Source organism: Mustelus asterias, chromosome 11, assembly GCF_964213995.1.
Source record: "Mustelus asterias chromosome 11, sMusAst1.hap1.1, whole genome shotgun sequence".
Taxonomy (NCBI): Eukaryota; Metazoa; Chordata; class Chondrichthyes; order Carcharhiniformes; family Triakidae; genus Mustelus; species Mustelus asterias.
Window position 1 is genome coordinate 103,285,783 of NC_135811.1, and position 25,926 is coordinate 103,311,708.

At 43.2% G+C, this 25,926-nt stretch overlaps 7 non-coding genes across 7 annotated transcripts; 4 read left to right on the forward strand and 3 right to left on the reverse strand.

The window, feature by feature from the left end:
- The first annotated feature begins 3,676 nt into the window (after nt 1–3,676).
- Nucleotides 3,677–3,748, forward strand: trnac-gca (transfer RNA cysteine (anticodon GCA)). Its single transcript has one exon. It is a non-coding gene; the product is annotated as a tRNA-Cys (tRNA).
- A 1,225-nt stretch (nt 3,749–4,973) lies between these two features.
- Nucleotides 4,974–5,045, forward strand: trnac-gca (transfer RNA cysteine (anticodon GCA)). The gene has a single exon. It is a non-coding gene; the product is annotated as a tRNA-Cys (tRNA).
- A 2,082-nt stretch (nt 5,046–7,127) lies between these two features.
- Nucleotides 7,128–7,199, reverse strand: trnac-gca (transfer RNA cysteine (anticodon GCA)). The gene has a single exon. It is a non-coding gene; the product is annotated as a tRNA-Cys (tRNA).
- Nucleotides 7,200–8,422: 1,223 nt separating this feature from the next.
- On the reverse strand, nt 8,423–8,495 carry trnac-gca (transfer RNA cysteine (anticodon GCA)). Its single transcript has one exon. It is a non-coding gene; the product is annotated as a tRNA-Cys (tRNA).
- A 10,161-nt stretch (nt 8,496–18,656) lies between these two features.
- Nucleotides 18,657–18,728, forward strand: trnac-gca (transfer RNA cysteine (anticodon GCA)). The gene has a single exon. It is a non-coding gene; the product is annotated as a tRNA-Cys (tRNA).
- Nucleotides 18,729–22,230: 3,502 nt separating this feature from the next.
- On the forward strand, nt 22,231–22,302 carry trnac-gca (transfer RNA cysteine (anticodon GCA)). Its single transcript has one exon. It is a non-coding gene; the product is annotated as a tRNA-Cys (tRNA).
- A 1,062-nt stretch (nt 22,303–23,364) lies between these two features.
- trnac-gca (transfer RNA cysteine (anticodon GCA)) lies at nt 23,365–23,436 on the reverse strand. Its single transcript has one exon. It is a non-coding gene; the product is annotated as a tRNA-Cys (tRNA).
- Nucleotides 23,437–25,926: the final 2,490 nt, after the last annotated feature.

Genomic DNA, 25,926 nt, shown 5'->3' on the forward strand with positions numbered 1-25,926 from the left:
CTGATCAGTCCTCAGACTCTGGGCCTGCACTCATTGGAGTTTAGAAGGATGAAGAGGGATCTCATTAAAACTGACAGAATACTGAAAAGCCTGGATAGAGTGGAAGTGGAGAAGATGTTTCCATTAGTCGGACAGACTGGATTCTGAGGGCACAGCTTCAGAGTAAAAGGAACGACCCTTTAGAACTGAGATGAGAAGTAATGTTCCCAGCCAGATGGTGGTGAATCTCCGGAATTCACTGTCACAGAAAGCTGTGGAGGGCAATTCATTTTGTGTGTTAAAGGAAGAGAGAGTTTTTTGATTGGTAAGAGGATCAAAGATTCCGGGACACAAAGTACACAAAGGTGTACTCGTTGGAGTTTAGAAGGATCCCTCAATCAGCATGATCCATTTCTTCATTGAAAACACTGATTGATTGATAAAGTAACAGTGTGAGTATGGTGGGTGATTTTAACTTCCCCTATATTGACTGGGACTCATTTAGTGCTAGGGGTGTGGATGGGGCAGAGTTTGTAAGGAACATCCAGGAGGGCTTCTTGAAATAGTATATAGATAGTCCGACTAAGGAAGAGGCCATACGGGACCTGGTATTGGGAAATGAGCCCAGTCAGATGGTCGACATTTCATTAGGGGAGCAGTTTGGGAACAGCGACCACAATTCAGTAAGCTTTGAGGTACTGACGGATATAGGTAAGTGTAGTCCTCAGGTGAAGGTGCTAAATTTGGGGAAGGCTAATTACAACATTCTTTGGCAGTAACTGAAAAATGGAGATTGACTTGATTTGATTTTATTTGATTTATTATTGTCACATATATCATCATACAGTGAAAAGTATTGTTTCTTGCACGCTATGCAGACAAAGCATACCATTCATAGAGAAGGAAATGAGAGAGTGCAGAATGTAGTGTTACAGTCATAGCTAGGGTGTAGAGAAAGACCAACTTAATGCAAGGTAAATCCATTCAAAAGTCTGACAGCAGCAGGGAAGAAGCTATTCTTGAGTCAGTTGGTACGTGACCTCAGAATTTTGTATCTTTTCCCCGATGGAAGAAGGTGGAAGAGAGAATGTCCGAGGTGCTTGGGATCCTTGATTATGCTGGCTGCTTTGCCGTGGCAGCGGGAAGTGTAGACAGAGTCAATGGATGGGAGGGAGGCTGATTTGTGTGATGGATTGTGCTACATTCACAACCTTTTGTAGATCCTTGCAGTCTTGGGCGGAGCAGGAACCCCATACCAAGCTGTGATACAACCAGAAAGAATGCTTTCTATGGTGCATCTGTAAAAGTTGTTGAGAGTCGTAGCTGACATGCTAAATTTCCATGGTCTTCTGAGAAAGTAGAGGCGTTGGTGGGCTTTCTTAACTATAGTGTCAGCATGGGGGGACCAGGATAGGTTGTTGGAGATCTGGACATCTAAAAACCTGAAGCTCCCGACTCTTTCTACTTCATCCCCATCGATGTAGACAGGGGCATGTTCTCCTTTACGCTTCCGGAAGTCGATGACAATCTCCTTCGTTTTGTTGACAGATGTTTGAAGGCAAATCAACATCTGGCTTTCAAGTGTAAATTGATAGGAATTCAGGACCGACACATTCCTGTAAGGATGTAGGATAGGTATGGCATGTTTCAGGAACCTTGGGAGATATTGTGAGACTAGTCAAAAAGAAAAATGAGGCAAGTGTGGAATTCAAGGAAAGTAGAAAGACACTAAAGCAAGGAACCGGGAGGGCTAAAAGGGGTTACAAAAAAATCATTGGCCAGAAGGATTAAGGCAAATCCCAAGGTTTTGTATACATATATAAATATCAAGTGGGTAGCCAGGGAGAGGGTTGGCCCATTCAAGGACAGGGGAAAGAATCTATGTGTGGAGCTAGAGGAAATTGGCGAGGCATTAAATGAGTACTTTGCGTCAGTATTCACCAAAGAGAAGGACTTGGTGGATGATGAGTCTGGTGAAGGGCATGCAGATAGTTTGGGTCATGTTGAGATCAAAAGGGAGGAGGTACTGGGGGGCTTGATAAACATTAAGGGAGGGAGACAATTCCCAGGGCCTGATGGGATATACCCCAGAATACTGAGAGAGGGAAGGGAGGAAATTGCTGGGGCATTGAGAGAAATCTTTGTATCCTCGCTGGCTACAGGGGAGGCCCCAGAGGATTGGAGAATAGCCAATGTTGTTCCTTTGTTTAAGAAGAGTAGCAATGATTATCCAGGTAATAACAGGCCGGTGAGCCTTATATCAGTGGTAGTGAAATTATTGGAGAGGATTCTTCGAGACAGGATTTACTCCCACTTGGAAAGAAGTGGATGTATTAGCGAGAGGCAACATGGTTTTGTGAAGGGGAGGTCGTGTCTCACTAACTGGATCGAGTTTTTTGAGGAAGTGACGAAGATCATTGATGACTGTAGGGAAGTGAATGTTGTTCACATGGACTTCAGTAAGGCCTGTGACACGGTCCCCCATGGCAGAATGGTACAGAATGTGAAGTCGCACAAGATCAGAGGCTGGCAAGATGGATACAGAACTTGCTTGGTCACAGAAGACAGAGGGTAGCAGTGGAAGGGGGCCCTTTCTAAATGGAGGGCTGTGACTAGTGGTGTTCCTCAGGGATCAGTGCTGGGAGTTTGCTGTTTGTAATATATATAAATGATTTGGAGGAAGAAGTAACCGGTTTGATTGGGAAGTTTGAGGATGACACAAAGGTTGGTGGAATTGCTGATAACGATGAGGACAATCAGAGGATACAGGACGATATAGCTCGGTTGGACACTTGGGCAGAGAGATGGCAAACACCTATTTATAGTATTCCCATTTTCCAGCACTTGCAATGTATTGACTGACACGAGCTCGTGACAACAGCAGCTTCACTTTTGTCAACCCCTCACAGAAATGTATGTTGTTACAACAATGAAAGTTGCACACTGACCATGTCTGTAATTATTGTAATCAAGACTAATTCTCCATATAAACAGGTTGCGGCCCGTCTGGTCTCCTTCTGCACTGCAGGGATTCTATGGATTCTGGAAGCATAAGAAGTTATAGAGATGTGAGTGGGGACAAAGCGTTTGACCGTGTATGAAGAGAGTCCTCTAGTTTCATTCCAATATCCTCTCAATGGCCTCATGTTTTCACAAAATAGGTTTGCTGTCATTACTCTGCCTCTACACCAACTCTGTAATCATTAGAGTCAATAATAAACTCCTCAGAAATCCTTCAAGATCAATTTGCGGTCTTTAAGAATATAAATACTGTTATTTAATTAATTCTGGAATTATTTGTTTTTTCCAAACCACTTTGCTGAATGTAATGGATCCTTAGGCCTTCACTTTGGTTCCTCAACAAACAAAATATTCAGCTGAAGTTCTCATTTGAAGATAAATATTTATTCCATTCTTCTATTAATGAACCAGTGACTGTACAACATAAATGGTGCAGCTGTGTGATGCCATATTTCACGACAGATCATATTCAGGGTTCTCCCCCCGATATTCGTACTGTAAAAAATAAAGATTGGGACAGTCAGAAAATAACAGAACTCCCCCCTCCCCATCAGGGAGCAAGTGTGGCGAAAGGTGTAAAGGGTTAATGTTTCATGGGGTGCCAGTGTCTCCTTGAGGTGACAAAATATCCAAAGTTTATTTTATTTGAAAGCACAGGGCCCACTCACCAGCATGTGGGGGTATAGCTCCGTGGTAGAGCATTTGACTGCAGATCAAGAGGTCCCCAGTTCAAATCTAGGTGCCCCCTACCTAGTCTTTATCTTAGCAAAAAAGAACCAAAGTAACAAAACCCACCCTTACACAACGCTGTGTCTGCAGCTGCAGCCATAAGTAATAATAAACCTGAAGTGAGTGGTATGGTGCCACTGCTGCTAAAGTGCATGGTTTTACTGCAATGTTTGTCGTTGTCCATTATTTATTGCAATTCACCCCATCGCTTCGCCTCTCTTTCTCTGTTAGTCTTACTCCTGCGGACCAGTTAATTTTAAACATTTAATCTCGAGCCCAGTCTCGAGGTAAAGTCATAGAGTTTTACAACAGAACAAAATGGCCATTTGCTCCATCGTGACTGTTGCGGCCATCAAGCACCTAATTAATGAGATCCCATTTTCCAGCACTTGCAATGTATTGATTGACACGAGGTCATGATAACAGCGGCTTCACTTTTGTCAACCCCTCACAGAAATGTACGTAGTCAGAACGATGAAAGTTGCACGCTCAACATGTCTGTAATTATTGTAATCTAGACTAATTCTCCATATGAACAGTTTGCTGCCTGTCTGGTCTCCTTCTGCACTGCAGGGATTCTATGGATTCTGGAAACATAAGAAGCTATAGAGATGTGAGTGGGGACAAAGCGTTTGACCGTGTATGAAGAGAGTCCTCTAGTTTCAATCCAATATCCTCTCAATGGCTTCATGTTTTCACAAAGAAGGTTTGCTGTCATTACTCTGCCTCTGCAGCAACTCTGTGATCATTAGAGTCAATAATAAACTCCTCAGAAAACCCTTCAAGATCGATTTGCGGTCTTTAAGAATATAAATACTATTATTTAATTAATTCTGGAATTATTTGTTTTCTCCAAACCACTTTGCTGAATGTAATGGATCCTTAGGCCTTCACGTCGGTTCCTCAACAAACAAAATATTGAGCTGAAGTTCTCATTTGAGGATAAATATTTATTCCATTCTTCCATTAATGAACCAGTGACTGTACAACATAAATAGGTGCAGCTGTGTGATGCCATATTTCACTACAGATCATATTCAGGGTTCTCCCCCCGATATTCATCCTGGAAAAAATAAAGATTGGTGCAGTCAGAAAATACCAGAAATCCTTCCTTCCCATCACGGAGCATCTGAGGTGAAAGGAGTAAAGGGTTAATGTTTCACGGGGTGCCCGTGTATCTTTGAGGTGACAAAACACCCAAGGTTTATTTTATTTCAAAGCACAGAGACCATGAGCTAACATGTGGGGGTATAGCTCAGTGGTAGAGCATTTGACTGCAGATCAAGAGGTCCCCAGTTCAACTCTGGGTGCCCCCTATCTAATCTTTATCTTAGCAAAAAATAATCGAAGTCACACAACCCACATTCACACAATACAGTGTCTGTAACTGCAGCCATGAGTAAAGGTGCTCCTGACATGAGGTGCTTGGTGCCACTCCTGAAGGAGTGTGGGATTTTACTGCAATGTTTGTCATTGTCCACTATTTATCACAATTCATTCCATCGTTTCTTCTCTGTTTCTCTGATAGTCTCACTCCTGTTGACCATTTTATTTGAGACATATAATCTTGGGCCCAGTCTTGAGGTAAAGTCATAGAGTTTTACAACAGAAAAATTAGCCATTCGCTCCATCGTGACTGTACCGGCCATCATCTCCTATTTATTCTAATCCCATTTTCCAGCACTTGGATTGTACTGAGTGACACGAGGTCGTGATAACGGGGGCTTCACTTTTGTCAACCCCTCACAGAAATGTATGTTGTCACACCAATGAAAGTTACACACTGAACATGTCTGTAATTATTATAATCAAGACTAATTCTCCATATGAACAGTTTGCTGCCTGTCTGGTCTCCTTCTGCACTGCAGGGATTCTATGGATTCTGGAAACATAAGAAGCTATAGAGATGTGAGTGCGGACAAAGCGTTTGACCGTGTATGAAGAGAGTCCTCTAGTTTCAATCCAATATCCTCTCAATGGCCTCATGTTTTCACAAAGAAGGTTTGCTGTCATTACTCTGCCTCTACAGCAACTCTGTGTTTATTAGAGTCAATAATAAACTCCTCAGAAACTCTTCAAGATCGATTTGCGGTCATTAAGAATATAAATACTGTTATTTAATTAATTCTGGAATTATTTGTTTCCTCCAAACCATTTTTCTGAACGTCTTTCCAGTGAGAACATCCCCAGTTTACCCAATCTCTCCTCATAACTAAGCTCTACCATACCAGGCAACATCCTGGTAAACCTCCTCTGCACTCTCTCTAAAGCCTCCACATCCTTCTGGTAGTGTGGCGACCAGAACTGGTCTGTATTCCTGGTATTTTCTGACTGTCCCAGTCTTTATTTTTTACAGTACGAACATCGGGGGAAGAACCCTGAATATGATCTGTAGTGAAATATGGCATCACACAGCTGCACCCATTTATGTTGTACAGTCACTAGTTCATTAATAGAAGAATGGAATAAATATTTATCCTCAAATGAGAACTTCAGCTCAATATTTTGGTCGTTGAGGAACCGACGTGAAGGCCTAAGGATCCATTACATTCAGCAAAGTGGTTTGGAGAAAACAAATAATTCCAGAATTAATTAAATAACAGTATTTATATTATTAAAGACCGCAAATCGATCTTGAAGGGTTTCTGAGGAGTTTATTATTGACTCTAATGATCACAGAGTTGCTGTAGAGGCAGAGTAATGACAGCAAACCTTCTTTGTGAAAACATGAGGCCATTGAGAGGATATTGGATTGAAACTAGAGGACTCTCTTCATACACGGTCAAACGCTTTGTCCCCACTCACATCTCTATAACTTCTTATGCTTCCAGAATCCATAGAATCCCTGCAGTGCAGAAGGAGACCAGACAGGCAGCAACCTGTTTATATGGAGAATTAGTCTTGATTACAATAATTACAGACATGTTCAGTGTGCAACTTTCATTGTTGTGACAACATACATTTCTGTGAGGGGTTGACAAAAGTGAAGCCGCTGTTATCACGAGCTCGTGTCAGTCAATACATTCCAAGTGCTGGAAAATGGGGTTAGAATAAATAGGTGCTTGATGGCCAGAACAATCACGATGGACCGAAAGGCCTTTTTTTCTGTTGTAAAACTCTCTGACTTTACCTCGAGACTGTGCTCTAGATTACATGTCTGGAACAAAATGGTCAACAGGAGTAAGACTTTCGAAGAAACAGAGAAGAAACGATGGAATGAATTGTAATAAATAGTGGACAATGACAAACATTGCAGTAAAGTCCACCGCTCTTCCAGGAGTGGCACCAAGCACCTCGTGTCAGGAGCACCTTTACTCATTGCTGCAGTGACAGGCACTGTATTGTGTACGGGTGGTTTGTGAGACTTCAATTCTTTTTTGCTGAGATAAAGATTAGACAGGGGGCACCCAGATTTGAACTGGGGACTTCTTGATCTGCAGTCAAACGCTCTACCACTGAGCTATACCCCCTCATGTCAGCTACTGGTCTCTGTGCTTTGAAATAAATTAAGCCTTGGGTGTTTTGTCACCTCAGAGTTACACGGGCACCCCATGAAACATTAACCCTTTACTCCTTTAGCCACAGATGCTCCGTGATGGGAAGGAAGGATTTCTGGTATTTTCTGACTGCACCAATCTTTATTTTTTACAGTATGAATGTCGGGGGAAGAACCCTGAATATGATCTGTAGTGAAATATGGCATCACAAGGCTGCACCCATTTGTGTTGTACAGTCACTGGTTCATTAATAGAAGAATGGAATAAATATTTATCTTCAAATGAGAACTTCAGCTCAATATTTTGGTCGTTGAGGAACCGAAGTGAAGGCCTAAAGATCCATTACATTCAGCAAAGTGGTTTGGAGAAAACAAATAATTCCAGAATTAATTAAATAACAGTATTTATATTATTAAAGACCGCAAATCGATCTTGAAGGGTTTCTGAGGAGTTTATTATTGACTCTAATGATCACAGAGTTGCTGTAGAGGCAGAGTAATGACAGCAAACATTCTTTGTGAAAACATGAGGCCATTGAGAGGATATTGGATTGAAACTGGAGGACTCTCTTCACACACGGTCAAACGCTTTGTCCCCACTCACATCTCTATAACTTCTTATGCTTCCAGAATCCATAGAATCCCTGCAGTGCAGAAGGAGACCAGACAGGCAGCAAACTGTTTATATGGAGAATTAGTCTTGATTACAATAATTACAGACATGTTCTGTGTGCAACTTTCATTGTTGTGACAACATATATTTCTGTGAGGGGTTGACAAAAGTGAAGCCGCTGTTATCACGAGCTCGTGTCAGTCAATACATTCCAAGTGCTGGAAAATGGGGTTAGAATAAATAGGTGCTTGATGGCCAGAACAATCACGATGGACCGAAAGGCCTTTTTTTCTGTTGTAAAACTCTCTGACTTTACCTCGAGACTGTGCTCTAGATTACATGTCTGGAACAAAATGGTCAACAGGAGTAAGACTTTCGAAGAAACAGAGAAGAAACGATGGAATGAATTGTAATAAATAGTGGACAATGACAAACATTGCAGTAAAGTCCACCGCTCTTCCAGGAGTGGCACCAAGCACCTCGTGTCAGGAGCACCTTTACTCATTGCTGCAGTGACAGACACTGTATTGTGTACGGGTGGTTTGTGAGACTTCAATTCTTTTTTGCTGAGATAAAAATTAGACAGGGGGCACCCAGATTTGAACTGGGGAACCTCTTGATCTGCAGTCAAATGCTCTACCACTGAGCTATACCCCCTCATGTCAGCTACTGGTCTCTGTGCTTTGAAATAAATTAAGCCTTGGGTGTTTTGTCACCTCAGAGTTACACGGGCACCCCATGAAACATTAACCCTTTACTCCTTTAGCCACAGATGCTCCGTGATGGGAAGGAAGGATTTCTGGTATTTTCTGACTGCACCAATCTTTATTTTTTACAGTATGAATGTCGGGGGAAGAACCCTGAATATGATCTGTCGTGAAATATGGCATCACACAGCTGCACCCATTTGTGTTGTACAGTCACTGGTTCATTAATAGAAGAATGGAATAAATATTTATCCTCAAATGAGAACTTCAGCTCAATATTTTGGTCGTTGAGGAACCGAAGTGAAGGCCTAAAGATCCATTACATTCAGCAAAGTGGTTTGGAGAAAACAAATAATTCCAGAATTAATTAAATAACAGTATTTATATTATTAAAGACCGCAAATCGATCTTGAAGGATTTCTGAGGAGTTTATTATTGACTCAATGATCACAGAGTTGCTGTAGAGGCAGAGTAATGACAGCAAACCTTCTTTGTGAAAACATGAGGCCATTGAGAGGATATTGGATTGAAACTAGAGGACTCTCTTCATACACGGTCAAACGCTTTGTCCCCACTCACATCTCTATAGCTTCTTATGTTTCCAGAATCCATAGAATCCCTGCAGTGCAGAAGGAGACCAGACAGGCAGCAAACTGTTTATATGGAGAATTAGTCTTGATTACAATAATTACAGACATGTTCAGTGTGCAACTTTCATTGTTGTGACAACATACATTTCTGTGAGGTGTTGACAAAAGTGAAGCCGCTGTTATCACGAGCTCGTGTCAGTCAATACATTGCAAGTGCTGGAAAATGGGATTAGAATAAATAGGTGCTTGATGGCCGGAACAATCACGATGGAGCGAATAGCTAATTTTTCTGTTGTAAAACTCGATGACTTTACCTCGAGACTGGGCTCTATATTATATGTCTAGAATAAAATGGTTCACAGGAGTGAGACTATCAGAGAAACAATGGAGTGAATTGCAATAAATAGTGGACAGACAACGACGAACATTGCAGTAAAGTCTTCCACTCGTGGCACTGAACAGCTCCTTTTGGGGTTATTATTACTCATTGCTGCAGTTACAGACACTGCACTGTGTAAGAGTGGGTTTTGTGTTTTTGATTCTTCTTTGCTAAGATGAACATTAGACAGGGGGCACCCAGATTTGAACTGGAGCCCTCGCGATCTGCAGTCAAATGCTCTACCACTGAGCTATACCCACTCATACTGGCTAGTGGGCTCTGTGCTTTCAAATAAAATAAACCTTCGATATTTTGTCACCTCAAGGAGACACTGGCACCCCATGTAACATTAACCCTTTACACCTTTCACCTCAGATGCGCCGTGATGGGAAGGGAGGATTCCTGATATTTTCTGACTGCACCAATCTTTATTTTTTACAGTATGAATATCGGAGGAAGAACCCTGAATGTGATCTGTAGTGAAATATGGCATCACACAGCTGCACCCATTTATGTTGTACAGTCACTGGTTCATTAATAGAAGAATGGAATAAATATTTACCCTCAAATGAGAACTTCAGCTCAATATTTTGTGCATTGAGGAACCAAAGTGAAGGCCTAAAGATCCATTACATTCAGCAAAGTGGTTTGGAGAAAACAAATACTTCCAATGAAATGCGCTGTCGTGTGTCGTGAAGGGCACATTGGAGAACGCTTACCCGAAGATCAGGGGCTGAATGCCTGTGACTGCTGAAGTGCTCCCCCACAGGAAGAGAACTGTCTTGCCTGGTGATTGTTGAGTGATGTTCATTCATCCGTTGTCGTAGCGTCTGCATGGTTTCCCCAATGTACCATGCCTCTGGACATCCTTTCCTGCAGCGTATCAGGTAGACAATGTTGGCCGAGTTGCAAGAGTAGGTCCTGTGTACCTGCTAGATGGTGTTCTCACGTGAGATGATGGCATCCGCGTCAATGATCCGGCACGTCTTGCAGAGGTTGCTGTGGCAGGATTGTGTGGTGTCATGGTCACTGTTCTCCTGAAGGCTGGGTAGTTTGCTGCGGACATTGGCCTGTTTGAGGTTGTATGGTTGTTTGAAAGCAAGAAGTGGGGGTGTGGGGATGGCCTTGGCGAGATGTTCGTCTTCATCAATGACATGTTGAATGCTCCGGAGGAGATGCCCGTTGCTTCTCCGCCTTGGCAAAGTACTGGACAACGAAGGGTACTCTGTCCACCGTGTCCCATGTTTGTCTTCTGAGGAGTTCGCTGCGGTTTTTTGCTGTGGCGCGTCGGAACTGTCGATCGATGAGTCGAGCGCCATATATTGTTCTTATGAGGGGCAAGAGTGTTCTCTTCCTGTGGGGGAGCACTTCAGCAGTCACGGGCATTCAGCCTCTGACCTTCGGGTAAACGATCTCCAAAGTGGCCTTCACGACACACGACAGCGCAGAGTCGCTGAGCAGAAACTGATAGCCAAGTTCCACACACATGAGGATGGCCTAAACCAGGATCTTGGGTTTATGTCACACTATCAGTAACCCCCACAGCTTGCCTCCTGGACTTGCAGAATCTCACTGGCTGTCCTGCCTGGAGACAATACACATCTCTTTAACCTGTTCTTAATGCCCCCTCCACTCAAATTGTCTGTATCTTTAAGACCTGGTTGGCTGTAGACATTCGCATTCTAATCAGCATTCTGTAACTTGATTTTGTGTCTCTGTGTGCCCTGTTTGAGAGCAGATATCCACTCCATCTGACGAAGGAGCAGCGCTCCAAAAGCTAATGGCATTTGCTACCAATTAAACCCGTTGGACTTTAACCTGGTGTTAAAACTCTTCCAGTCACAACACCAGGGGGAGCACATTCTGCACATGGGCAGATTGAGTGTCACAATCTGTTTGAACTGAGATGTTTTATTTTAAACACTTTCTGTGGCTGGATAAGGTGTTGTTGTTTTGCATGTTGATGTCTTTATAACCATCTCCTTTATAACCGATTCAGTGAATGAAAAAAAATTAATGAAAAATAAACGATTATTCACAGATTCATGTGATAATGACAGCACGAAGGAGGCCTTTTGGCCCACTGTGCCTGTACTAGCTTCCTGGAGGAAGCAACTCACTAATGCCACTTCCTGCCTTTTCCCCACAGACCCGAAATGCATAATTATTTTAATTATCTTTCAACAGCCTTCTGAAATTTTGACACCAGCAGATTTCAGGTGATTGGGTCTTGCTGATCTTTCTCTGCACCTGAGCTGTGACTGCAACACTATTTTTGGAAGAACAGAGACTTTTAAAGCAGCGCCTCAGATTATTTTGATGTGTCTCCTGCTAACATTCATTTGATTCCCTGCTGTCTTACAGGCGCAAAGCAAGGGGGAACACGTTCCTTTCCTTTCCAACTGCCCTATGTACTCTATGAACTGTATGTTTTGTCTGTACGGCGCGCCAGAAAGAACACTTTTCACCGTATCCCACTGTATCGATTGCTGAACTCGGGATGAGAATCGGTATCACCTGTGATAATCATTGTCAATGTGAGGTTAAATCATTCACTTTTTTACTCTTGATTCTTCTCCATGTTGGCAATGTTACTTTTTGTATATTTCATCTTCCTGGCAGTTGTCCAACAGTGCATAGAAATAAAATAATTCCCCATTTCCGCCGGCTGTATAGACACTAATTCTGGAGACTAGTTATGAATTGGAATTGTCACCACACTATTTCTCATTCGGCACACTGATGAGAATGCTTTGAATGGTGATGTTCTTTGGGACAGTAAGAAGTCTCACAACACCAGGTTAACGTCCAACAGGTTTATTTGGTCGCAAATACCATAAGCTTTCGGAGCGCTGCCCCTTTGTCAGATGGAGTGGAAATCGATTTCCTGTTACTCCGAGATAAATGTGAGGTGATTCATTTTGGTAGGACTAATTTAAATGTGGATTACAGGGTCAAAGGTAGGGTTCTGAAGACTGTGGAGGAACAGAGAGATCTTGGGGTCCATGTCCACAGATCTCTAAAGGTTGCCACTCAAGTGGATAGAGCTGTGAAGAAGGCCTATAGTGTGTTAGCTTTTATTAACAGGGGTTGGAGTTTAAGAGCTGTGGGGTTATGCTGAAACTGTACAGGACCTTGGTGAGACCACATTTGGAATATTGTGTGCAGTTCTGGTCACCTCACTATAAGAAGGATGTGGAAGCGCTGGAAAGAGTGCAGGGGAGATTTACCAGGATGCTGCCTGGTTTGGAGTGTCGGTCTTATGAGGAAAGGTTGAGGGAGCCAGGGCTGTTCTCTCTGGAGCGGAGGAGGCTGAGGGGAGACTTAATAGAGGTTTATAAAATGATGAAGGGGATAGATAGAGTGAACGTTCAAAGACTATTTCCTCGGGTGGATGGAGCTATTACAAGGGGGCATAACTATAGGGTTCGTGGTGGGAGATATAGGAAGGATATCAGAGGTATGTTCTTTACGCAGAGAGTGGTTGGGGTGTGGAATGGACTGCCTGCAGTGATGGTGGAGTCAGACACTTTAGGAACATTTAAGCGGTTATTGGATAGGCACATGGAGCACACCAGGATGATAGGGAGTGGGATAGCTTGATCTTGGTTTCAGATAAAGCTCGGCACAACATCGTGGGCCGAAGGGCCTGTTCTGTGCTGTACTGTTCTATGTTCTATGTTTGTGTGTGAGGAGCTGCTGAAGGTAGTGACTTATATACACACTGGACATTGCAGCGTTACTGGGCTGCGCGGCCGGAGCGTTACTCGGCGGCACAAACACAATGAATATTTTTTGATCTGACACATTCTAATTTCTTTCTCTCCGCAGATGCTGAGTATTTCGAACAATTTCTGTTTTTATTTTCAGAATCCTGCGTATTTCGCTTTTGTCCCTGTTCTCTCTATCGGCTTGTCCAAGATAGTGAAAAGAATCAGGAATTTCTAGTCGAAAACTACATTTCTCCCTGTGAAGTATTGAGAATATTTTCTGTGTTGGAGTGAAGACGGGAGTCTCTGAGTAACAGGGAATGATTGAAATGTGTCTCTCTGTTTTCTCTCCGGCCGCTGTCACCGCTTAACCGGTGCCGGGATGAAGATTTGATGCAATTGAATCAGCCGATTTGCAAACTGAAAGCGCCGGGGATGGAGCTGAACAGGTCTGAGAGAGCTCGGCGCTGAGGGGAAATATCACAGCAATGTTGTGAGTCTCGACTCTGTTCCACAATTAAAGATTAGGAAACAACTCCAAGCAGAGCTTCTGGAGCTGCTGCTGTGGACAAGTTGAATCATGTTCCAGGATTGGAAATCCTCCCACACAAAGACACAGCACTGACACCCAGGAAACAGGCCAATAAAATGCAACAGAATAAACAGCCCGGCGGATTGTTAGAGGATGTGGTTTCGTCTGAAATAAAGTCTGACGCGAATCAGTGAAACAGAAAGAGAGTGAACCAGGCGGTTGTGGAAGAGTTTCCCGGATCATCTATCGGGAGAGTTTGATGATGTTTAGAGGCAGAGAATTGGTGGCGATTCGGAAGATCGGGAGCTGGGCGGGATTGAGGAAGATATTTGAACCATGTTCAGGATGATTTGTGATATGAAATCTGTGAATCGGCAGCGTTCATCAAGGGAGAGTTTAATGATCAGAAGGAGAGAGATTGAGGAGCTTTAGTACAATACAGACTGAGGGCGGCCACAGAGAGAGAGAGAGAGTTTGATGAGGTTGAAGCAATGAGAGTTTTCAATGGGGAATTGGATCATGCTGATTGATGGAGATTTTGGGAAACTCAGTGAAGGTGAGAGTTTTCACCAGGCTCCGGAAACCAGAAATGTGAAGCAGGCTGAGAAAACCCGGGAATTTCACGAGGATGAGTTACACTGAGTGAGTTTGGCAAGAGGGAGGTTTTGAAACAGTCCAGTGGGCGAGAGGTAATGAAGACTAATCAATAACAAGACACCCTCTGCGTTAAATAAGAGATTGTGGGTGATTAAATATTTTGATTTGATTTGATTTATTATTGTCACATGTATTAACACACAGTGAAAATTATTGTTTCTTGCGCGCTATACAGAAAAAGCATACCGTTCATGGAGAAGGAAACGAGAGAGTGCAGAATGTAGTGTTACAGTCATAGCTCGGGTGTAGAGAAAGATCAACTTAATGTGAGGTAGGTCCATTCAAAAGTCTGATGGCAGCAGGGAAGAAGCTGTTCTTGAGTCGGTTGGTACGTGACCTCAGACTTAAGTTAATGTTGGCCGTTTAAGAATCAGTTGTTGGATTCATCAAGAAATTATTTATTTTATTGCTGTTTCCAGAGAACAGGGACAAAAGCGAAATACACAGGATTCCGAAAATAAAAACAGAAATTGTGAGAAATATTCTGCATTAGCGGAGAGAAAGAAATTAGAATGTCTCCGCTCAAAGATTATTCACTGTGTTTGTGCGGCCGAGTAACACTCCGGCCGGGCAGGAACGCTGCAATGTTCAGTGTTGTATATCAGTCAGTGACCTTCAGCAGCTCCTCACACACCAACACATTCAATGTATTAAAGGAGAGACTGCAACCTCTAGAGAAGCAGCTTGTATTGTGGTGAAAGGTGAAACTGCAGCTGGAGAGAGCAGAGACTGATCAACAATGCTGTCATATCTCAGCGGATCACTGACCTGGTTTCTAAACCTGTTTTGGAACATTGTGAGAAAGAGGGGAAATGGAAACGCGGTTTCCTCCAGTCCACATCTTGTGATCCACGTGGACGGAAATGGCCCAAAGAACATCACCGTTCAAAGCATTCTCATCAATATGCCTAATGAGAAATAGTGGTGGTGACAATCCCCATTTATAACTAGATTCCAGAATTAGTGTCTGTACAGCCGGCGGATATGCGCAATTATTTTATTTCTATGCACTGTTGGACAACTGCCAGGAAGATGAAATGTACAAAAAGGAACATTGCCAACATGGAGAAGAATCAAGAGTAAAAAAGTGAATGATTTAACCTCACATTGACAATGATTATCAAAGGTGATACCGATTCTCATCCCGAGTTCAGCAATCGGTACATCACTATTGAACCACAGTCACCATTGTTCTGTCGGTTAAACGGGACACACAAAACGACCGTCTGCTCTAATTACCTCCTGAATATTAACTCCCCGGATTCAGCAGAACTCTTTCTTAGAATACAATCATAGAATCCGACAGTGCAGGAGGAGGCCATTCAGCCCATCACGTCTGCACCAGCCACAATCCCATCCACGCCCTATCTCCATAACCCCACGTATTTACCCTGGCTCGTACCCCTGACGCAAGAGGGCAATTCACCGGACCATCTTTGGACTGCGGGAAGAAACCAGAGACACGGAGACACGGGAAGAATGTGCAGACTCCACACAGTGACCCAAGTCAGGAATCGAACCCGGGGACCTGGCACTGTGCAGTAACAGTGCTAACCACTATGCCATCGTGCTGCCCTGCTTCAAGCTGAGCCCGGACATACTCTCTTCCACCTTCTTCCGTCAGGAGAAAGATACAAAAGTCTGAAAACATGAACCAACTGACTCAAGAACAGCTTCTTCCCTGCTGCAATCAGACTTTCGAATGGTCCGAGCATATATTAAGCTGATGCTTCTCTTCATCCTACCTGAAACCGCAACATTATATTTGGCACCCTCTCCCTTTCCTTCTCCCCATGTACTTTATGAATGGTATGTCTTGCCTGTATAGCACCCAAGAAACAATATTTTCACTGTGTCCCAATTCATGTGACAAAAATAGGCCATTCGGTCCATAGTGACTGTTGTGGCCATCAAGCACCTATTTAATCTTATCCCATTTTCCAGCACTTGCAATGTATTGACTGACACGAGCTCGTGATAACAGCGGCTTCACTTTTGTCAACCCCTCACCGAAGTGTATGTTGTCACGACAAAGAAAGTTGCACACTGACCATGTCTGTAATTATTGTCAACAAGACTAATTCTCCATATAAACAGTTTGCTGCCTGTCTGGTCTCCTTCTGCACTGCAGGGATTCTATGGATTCTGGAAGCATAAGAAGCTATAGAGGTGTGAGTGGGGACAAAGCGTTTGACCGTGTATGAAGAGAGTCCTCTAGTTTCAATCCAATATCCTCTCAATGGCCTCCTGTTTTCACAGAGAATGTTCACTGTCATTACTCTGCCTCTACAGCAACTCTCTGATCATTAGAGTCAATAATAAACTCCTCAGAAACTCTTCAAGATCGATTTGCAGTCTTTAAGAATATAAATACTGTTATTTAATTAATTCTGGAATTATTTGTTTTCTCCAAACCACTTTGCTGAATGTAATGGATCCTTAGGCCTTCACTTTGGTTCCTCAACAAACAAAATATTGAGCTGAAGTTCTCATTTAAGGATAAATATTTATTCCATTCTTCTATTAATGAACCAGTGACTGTACAACATAAATGGTGCAGCTGTGTGATGCCATATTTCACTACAGATCATATTCAGGGTTCTCCCCCCGATATTCATACTGCAAAAAATAAAGATTGGTGCAGTCAGAAAATACCAGAAATCCCCCCTCCCCATCAGGGAGCATCTGTGGCGAAAGGAGTAAAGGGTTAATGTTTCACGGAGTGTCAGTGAGTCCTTGAGGTGACGAAACACCCAAGGTTTATTTTATTTAAAAGCACAAAGAGCACTTGTTGATGTAAGTGGGTATAGTTCAGTGGTAGAGCATTTGACTGCAGGTTAAGCGGTTCCCAGTTCAAATCTGGCTGGCCTCCAATCTTTGTCTTTGCAAAAAAGAATCAAAGTCACGCAACTCACCCTTACACAGTCCAGTGTCTGTAACTGCAGCAATGAGTAACAATAATTCTGAAATGAGCTGTTTGGTGCTGCGACTGAAAGAGTGGAGGGTTTTACCGCAATGTTTGTCATTGTCTGCAATTTTTTTTCAGTCAATTCCATCGTTTCCTGTCTGTTTTCAATTCCTGATTATGTTTGTTCTGTGGATCATTTTACTCCAGACATATACTCGAGAGCCCAGTCCAGAGGTAAAGTCATAGAGTTTTACAACATAAAAAAGACCCATCGGCCCATCCTGTCTGGGACGGCCACCAAGCACCTATCTATTCGAATCCCATTTTCCAGCACTTGGAATGTATTGACTGACACGAGCTCATGATAACAGCGGCTTCACTTTTCTCAACCCCTCACAGAAATGTATGTTGTCACAATGAAAGTTACACACTGACCCTGTCACAGAAGAACCAATACTTTTCACTGTATCGCAATACATGTGGCAATAATAAATCAAAATCAAACAGTGCGGCACGGTGGCAGAGTGGTTAGTACTGCAGCCTCAATGCTCCAGGAACTTGGTTTGATTTCTGGCTTAGGTCACAGTCTGTGTGGAGTTTCCGCGTTCTCCCCATGTTTGTGCGGGTTTCCTCCGGGTGCTCTGGTTTCCTCCCACAGTCCAAAGATGTGTGGGTTAGGTACTTTGGCCATGCTAAATTGACCCTTTGTGTCAGGGGGACTAATTAGTGTAAAGGTATGGGGATAGGGCCTGGGTGGGATTGTGGTCAGTGCAGACTGAATGGGATGAATGGCCTCCTTCTGCCCTGTAGGAATCTATGATAAATCCTTTTCAGAGTGGAAAGTTTTATCGAGTGGAGTGCGGCAGGGATCAGTTCTTGACCTGCAATTGTTCATTATTTACATTAATGACCTGAAGGAAGGAACAGAATGTCAGCTGGAGCCATGATCGTATTGAATGATGGGAGAGGTTTGAAGGACCCGGTGGCCTATTCCTGCTTCTATTTCTTGTGTTCTTGTGTTTGTGAGTTCTCCTGATGAACCAAAATTATGTTCCAAAAAAATCTTAGAAGTGTCGTCTCCCAATGTGGGAGTCTGGATTGAGAATCCTAAACTCACGTTCAGCATCCTTTCCAATGCCTTTCTGATGGGGGCAGCAGTTAAGGGGGGATCATTAATATTCTGATTAAACTTTGGGCCGTAACAGGCATACACCCAAGCATCGTATTGAGGGGAGGGGCGGAAAGACCTCAAAGATGGTTTGGGAAAATGCATTTGGATGTTCTCAGGCAAGAGGATATTTTATTTCAAGGCATAGAGATTGCTACTTGACGTGTGGGAGTATAGCTCAGTGGTAGAGCATTTGACTGCAGATCAAGAGGTCCCCAGTTCAAATCTGGGTGCTCCCTTTAATTTAGCAAAAGACGAATCAAAGTCACACATCCCACCCTGACGCAGTACAGTGTCTTTAACTGCAGCGATGAGTAATAATAATCCTGAAATGTTCTGTTTGGTGCCGCTACTGAAAGAGTGGAAGATTTTTCTGCAATGTTTGACATTGTTCACTATTTATTACAATTCACTCCATCGTTTCTCCTTCTGTTTCTCTGAAGGCCTTGCTCCTTTGGACCATTTTATTTGAGCCATATAATCTACAGCCCAGTCGACAGGTAAAGTAGTGAGGTTTTACAACAGAATAGGCCATTTGGCCCATTGTGACTGTTCCGGCCATCAAGCGCCTATTTATTCTAATCCCATTTTCCAGCATTTGGATTGTACTGAGTGACACAAGATCGTGATAACAGCAGCTTCACTTTTGTCAACCCCTGACAGAAATGTATGTTGTCACAACAATGAAAGTTGCACACTCAACATGACTGTAATTATTGTAATCAAGACTAATTCTCCATATAAACAGTTTGCTGCCTGTCTGGTCTCCTTCTGCACTGCAGGGATTCTTTGGATTCTAGAAGCATAAGAAGCTATAGAGATGTGAGTGGGGACAAAGCGTTTGACCGCGTATGAAGAGAGTCCTCTAGTTTCAATCCAATATCCTCTCAATGGCCTCATGTTTTCACAGAGAAGGTTTGCTGCCATTACTCTGCCTCTACAGCAACTCTGTGATCATTAGAGTCAATAATAAACTCCTCAGAAACCCTTCAAGATCGATTTGCGGTCTTTAAGAATATAAATACTGTGATATAATTAATTCTGGAATTATTTGTTTTCTCCAAACCACTTTGCTGAATGTAATGGATCCTTAGGCCTTCACTTCGGTTCCTCAATAAACAAAATATTGAGCTGAAGTTCTCATTTGAGGATAAATATTTATTCCATTCTTCCATTAATGAACCAGTAACTGTCCAACATAAATGGTGCAGCTGTGTGATGCCATATTTCACTACAGATCATATTCAGGGTTCTCCCCCCAATATTCATACTGTAAAAAATAAAGATTGGTGCAGTCAGAAAATACCAGAAATCCTCCCTCCCCATCAGGGAGCATCTGTGGCGAAAGGAGTAAAGGGTTAATGTTTCACGGGGTGCCAGTGTATCCTTGAGATGACGAAACACCCAAGGTTTATTTTATTTAAAAGCACAAAGAGCACTTGTTGATGTAAGTGGGTATAATTCAGTGGTAGAGCATTTGACTGCAGGTTCAGCGGTCCCCAGTTCAAATCTGGCTGGCCTCCCATCCAATCTTTGTCTTTGCAAAAAAGAATCAAAGTCACGCAACTCACCCTTACACAGTCCAGTGTCTGTAACTGCAGCAATGAGTAACAATAATTCTGGAATGAGCTGTTTGGTGCTGCTACTGAAAGAATGTAGGGCTTTACCGCAATGTTTGTCATTGTCTGCAATTTTTTGTCAGTCAATTCCATCGTTTCCTGTCTGTTTTCAATTCCTGATTATGTTTGTTCTGTGGACCATTTTATTCCAGACATATAATCGAGAGCCCAGTCCAGAGGTAAAGTCATAGAGTTTTACAACATAAAAAAGACCCATCGGCCCATCCTGTCTGGGCTGGCCACCAAGCACCTATCTATTCGAATCCCATTTTCCAGCACTTGGAATGTATTGACTGACACGAGCTCATGATAACAGCGGCTTCACTTTTCTCAACCCCTCACAGAAATGTATGTTGTCACAATGAAAGTTACACACTGACCCTGTCACAGAAGAACCAATACATTTCACTGTATCGCAATACATGTGACAATAATAAATCTAAATCAAACAGTGCGGCACGGTGGCAGGGTGATTAGTACTGCAGCCTCAAAGCACCAGGAACTTGGTTTGATTTCCAGCTTAGGTGACTGTCTGTGTGGAGTTTCCGCGTTCTCCCCATGTTTGTGCGGGTTTTCTCCGGGTGCTCTGGTTTCCTCCCACAGTCCAAAGATGTGTGCAGCGAGACATAGATAGAATGCAAGACTGGGCGGAGAAGTGGCAGATGGACTTCAACCTGGATAAGTGTGTAGTGATCCATTTTGGCATATCCAATGGGATGAAGCAGCAGTATAATATGAAGGGTACCATTCTTAGCAGTGTAGAGGATCAGAAGGACCTTGGGGTCCGGGTCCATAGGACTCTTAAATCGGCCTCGCAGGTGGAGGATGCGGTCAAGAAGGCGTACGGCGTACTAGCCTTCATTAATCGAGGGATTGAGTTTAGGAGTCGGGAGATAATGCTGCAGCTTTATAGGACCCTGGTTAGACCCCACTTGGAGTACTGCACGCAGTTCTGGTCACCTCATTACAGGAAAGATGTTGAAGCCATTGAAAGGGTGCAGAGGAGATTTACAAGGATGTTGCCTGGATTGGGGGGCATGCCTTATGAGGATAGGTTGAGGGAGCTTGGTCTCTTCTCCCTGGAGAGACGAAGGATGAGAGGTGACCTGATAGAGGTTTACAAGATGTTGAGAGGTCTGGATAGGGTAGACTCTCAGAGGCTATTTCCAAGGGCTGAAATGGTTGCTACGAGAGGACACAGGTTTAAGGTGCTGGGGGGTAGGTACAGAGGAGATGTCAGGGGTAAGTTTTTCACTCAGAGGGTGGTGGGTGAGTGGAATTGGCTGACGTCGGTGGTGGTGGAGGCAAACTCGTTGGGGTCTTTTAAGAGACTTCTGGATGAGTACATGGGATTTAATGGGATTGAGGGCTATAGATAGGCCTAGAGGTAGGGATATGATCAGCGCAACTTGTGGGCCGAAGGGCCTGTTTGTGCTGTGGCTTTCTATGTTCTATGTGTGGGTTAGGTACTTTGGCCATGCTAAATTGACCCTTTGTGTCAGGGGGACTAATTAGTGTAAAGGTATGAGGACAGGGCCTGGGTGGGATTGTGGTCAGTGCAGACTGAATGGGACGAATGGCCTCCTTCTGCCCTGTAGGATTCTATGATAAATCCTTTTCGGGGTGGAAAGTTATATCGAGTGGAGTGCGGCAGGGATCAGTTCTTGACCTGCAATTGTTCATTATTTACATTAATGACCGGGAGGAAGGAACAGAATGTCAGCTGGAGCCATGATCGTATTGAATGGTGGGAGAGGTTTGAAGGACCCGGTGGCCTATTCCTGCTTCTATTTCTTGTGTTCTTGTGTTTGTGAGTTCTCCTGATGAACCAAAATTATGTTCCAAAAAATCTTAAAAGAGTCGTCTCCCAATGTGGGAGTCTGGATTGAGAATCCTAAATTCGCGTTCAGCATCCTTTCCAATGCCTTTCTGATGGGGACAGCAGTTAAGGGGGGATCATTAATATTGTGATTAAACTTTGGGCCGTAACAGACATACCCCCCTGCATCGTATTGAGGGGAGGGGCGGGACGACCTCAAAGATGGGTTGGGGAAATGCATTTGGATGTTCTCAGGCAAGAGGATATTTTATTTCAAGGCATAGAGATAGCTGGTCGACGTGTGGGGGTATAGCTCAGTGGTAGAGCATTTGACTGCACATCAAGAGGTCCCCAGTTCAAATCTGGATGCTGCCTTTAATTTAGCAAAAGAAGAATCAAAGTCACACATCCCACCCTGACGCAGTACAGTGTCTTTTACTGCAGCGATGAGTAATAATAATCCTGAAATGTTCTGTTTGGTGCCGCGACTGAAAGAGTGGAAGATTTTTCTGCAATGTTTGACATTGTTCACTATTTATTACAATTCACTCCATCGTTTCTCTTCAGATTCTCTGAAGTCCTTGCTCCATTGGACCATTTTATTCCAGACGTATAATCTACAGGGACAAAAGCGAAATACACAGGATTCCGAAAATAAAAACAGAAATTGTAAGAAATATTCTGCATTAGCGGAGAGAAAGAAATTAGAATGTGTCAGATCAAAAATTATTCATTATGTTTGTGCGGTTTGTGCAGGAACGCTGCAATGTCCAATGTGTATATAAGTCAGTGACCTTCAGCAGCTCCTCACACACCAACACATTCAATGTATTAAAGGAGAGACTGCAACCTCTATAGAGGCTGCTTGTGTTTGTGGTGAGAAGCGGAACTGCAGCTGGAGAGAGCAGAGACTGATCAACAATGCTGTCATATTTCAGCGGATCCCTGTCCTCGTTTCTAAACCTGTACTGGAACATTGTGAGGAAAGAGGGGAAGTGGAAACGCGGTTTCCTCCAGTCCCCATATTGTGATCCATGCGGACGGAGATGGCCCAAAGAACATCACCATTCAAAGCATTCTCATCAATGTGCCTAATGAGAAATAGTGTGGTGACAATCCCCATTTATAACTAGTCTCCAAAATTAGTGTCTGTACAGCCGGCGGATATGCGGAACTATTTTATTTCTATGCACTGTTGGACAACTGCCAGGAAGATGAAATGTACAAAAAGTAACATTGCTAACATGAAGAAGAATCAAGAGTAAAAAAGTGAATGATTTAACCTCACATTGACAATGATTATCACAGGCGATACCGTTTCTCATCCCGAGTTCAGCGATCGATCCAGTGGGATACGGTGAACAGTATTCTTTCTGGCGCGCAGTACAGACAGAACTTTGTGACTTTGATTCTTTTTTGCTAAGATAAAGATTAAATAGGGGGCACCCAGATTTGAACTGGGGACCTCTTGATCTGCAGTCAAATGCTCTACCACTGAGCTATACCCCCTCATGTTAACTAGTGGTCTCTGTGCTTTGAAATAAATTAATTCTTGGGTGCTTTGTCACCTCAAGGATCCACGGGCACCCCGTGAAACATTAACCCTTTACTCCTTTCGCCACAGATGCTCCCTGATGGGAAGGAAGGAATTCTCATATTTTCTGACTGCACCAATCTTTATTATTTACAGTATGAATATCGGGGGAAGAACCCTGAATATGATCTGTAGTGAAATATGGCATCACACAGCTGCACCCATTTATGTTGTACAGTCACTGGTTCATTAATAGAAGAATGGAATAAATATTTATCCTCAAATGAGAACTTCAGCTCAATATTTTGTTTATTGAGGAACCAAAGTGAAGGCCTAAGGATCCATTACATTCAGCAAAGTGGTTTGGAGGAAACAGATAATTCCAGAATTCATTAAATGGCAGTATTTATATTATTAAAGATCCACAAATCGATCTTGAAGGGTTTCTGAGGAGTTTATTAATGACTCGAATGATCACAGAGTTGCTGTAGAGGCAGAGTAATGACAGCAAACCTTCTTTGTGAAAACATGCGGCCATTGAGAGGATATTGGATTGAAACTAGAGGACTCTCTTCATACACGGTCAAACGCTTTGTCCCCACTCACATCTCTATAGCTTCTTATCCTTCTAGAATGCATAGAATCCCTGCAGTGCAGAAGGAGACCAGACAGGCAGCAAACTGTTTATATGGAGAATTAGTCTTGATTACAATAATTACAGACACGTTGAGTGTACAACTTTCATTGTTGTGACAACATAATTTCTGTGAGGGGTTGACAAAAGTGAAGCTGCTGTTATCACGAGATTGTGTCAGTCAATACATTGCAAGTGCTGGAAAATGGAATTAGAATAAATAGGTGCTTGATGGCCACAACAGTCACGATGGAGCGAATGGCCTTTTTTTCTATTGTAAAACTCTATGACTTTACCTCGAGACAGGGCTCGAGATAATATGTCGAGAATAAAATGGTCTGCAGGAGTAAGACTAACACAGGTGAAATGCAATAAATAGTGGACAATGACAAACATTGCAATAAAGCCATCCACTCGTGACACTGAACAGCTCCTTCCAGGATTATTATTACTCATTGCAGACACTGCTTTGTGTGACTCTGATTCTTTTTGCTAAGATAGGGAGCACCCAGATTTGAACTGGGGACCTCTTGATCTGCAGTCAAATGCTCTACCACGGGCACCCCGTGAAACATTAACCCTTTACTCCTTTAGCCACAGATGCTCCGTGATGGGAAGGAAGGATTTCTGGGATTTTCTGACTGCACCAATCTTTATTATTTACAGTATGAATATCGGGGGGAGAACCCTGAATATGATCTGTCGTGAAATATGGCATCACACAGCTGCACCAATTTATGTTGTACAGTCACTGGTTCATTAATAGAAGAATGGAATAAATATTTATCTTCAAATGAGAACTGCAGCTCAATATCTTGTTTATTGAGGAACCAATGTGAAAGCCTGAGGATCCATTACATTCAGCAAAGTGGTTTGGAGAAAACAAATAATTCCAGAACTCATTAAATAACAGTATTTATATTCTTAAAGACCGCAAATCGATCTTGAAGAGTTTCAGAGGAGTTTATTATTGACTGACACAAGCTTGTGAGAACAGCGGTTTCACTTTTGTCAACCCCTCACAGGAATGTGTTTTGTCACAACAATGAAAGTTACACGCTCAACATGTCAGTAATTATTGTAATCAAAACTAATTCTCCATATAAACAGTTTGCTGCCTGTCTGGTCTCCTTCTGAACGATGTGGAGATGCCGGCATTGGACTGGGGTAAACACACTAAGAAGTTTAACAACACCAGGTTAAAGTCCAACAGGTTTATTTGGTAGCAAAAGCCACAAGCTTTTGGAGCCTTAAGCTCCTTCTTCAGGTGAGTGGGGATTCTGTTCATAAACAGGGCATAAGTATGGTCGGCACCCCATGGTCGGCCGCACTTGGTTGAGGTCATTAGGTTACGCTGAGGCTTCATATGTTTCATATGAAGCAATTTTTTAAAGCGGCATCTCGGCCTTTTGGCTAAGATGCAGGTGAGCTCAAGTCTTGGAGGAGGAACCTCCCCCTTCTCCAATCAGCTTGGCTCATGTGGATCAGGCCCAGGACAGGGTGGTTTGGTCGCTCGCCCTGTCTTGCCGGCCTGGATCTGAAATGTCTCGACTTGTTGAGACTCTGAATTGGATTTGATTTGATTGAATTGGAAAAGTATTAAAAAAAACAGGGCATATGAAGACGTCCTCATGTGTACGCTGATACGCTGCAGGAAAGGATGTCCCGAGGCATGGTACATTGGGGAAACCATGCAGACGCTGCGGCAACGGATGAATGAACACCGCTCGACAATCACCAGGCAAGACTGTTCTCTTCCTGTTGGGGAGCACTTCAGCGGTCACGGGCATTTGGCCTCTGATATTCGGGTGAGCGTTCTCCAAGGCGGCCT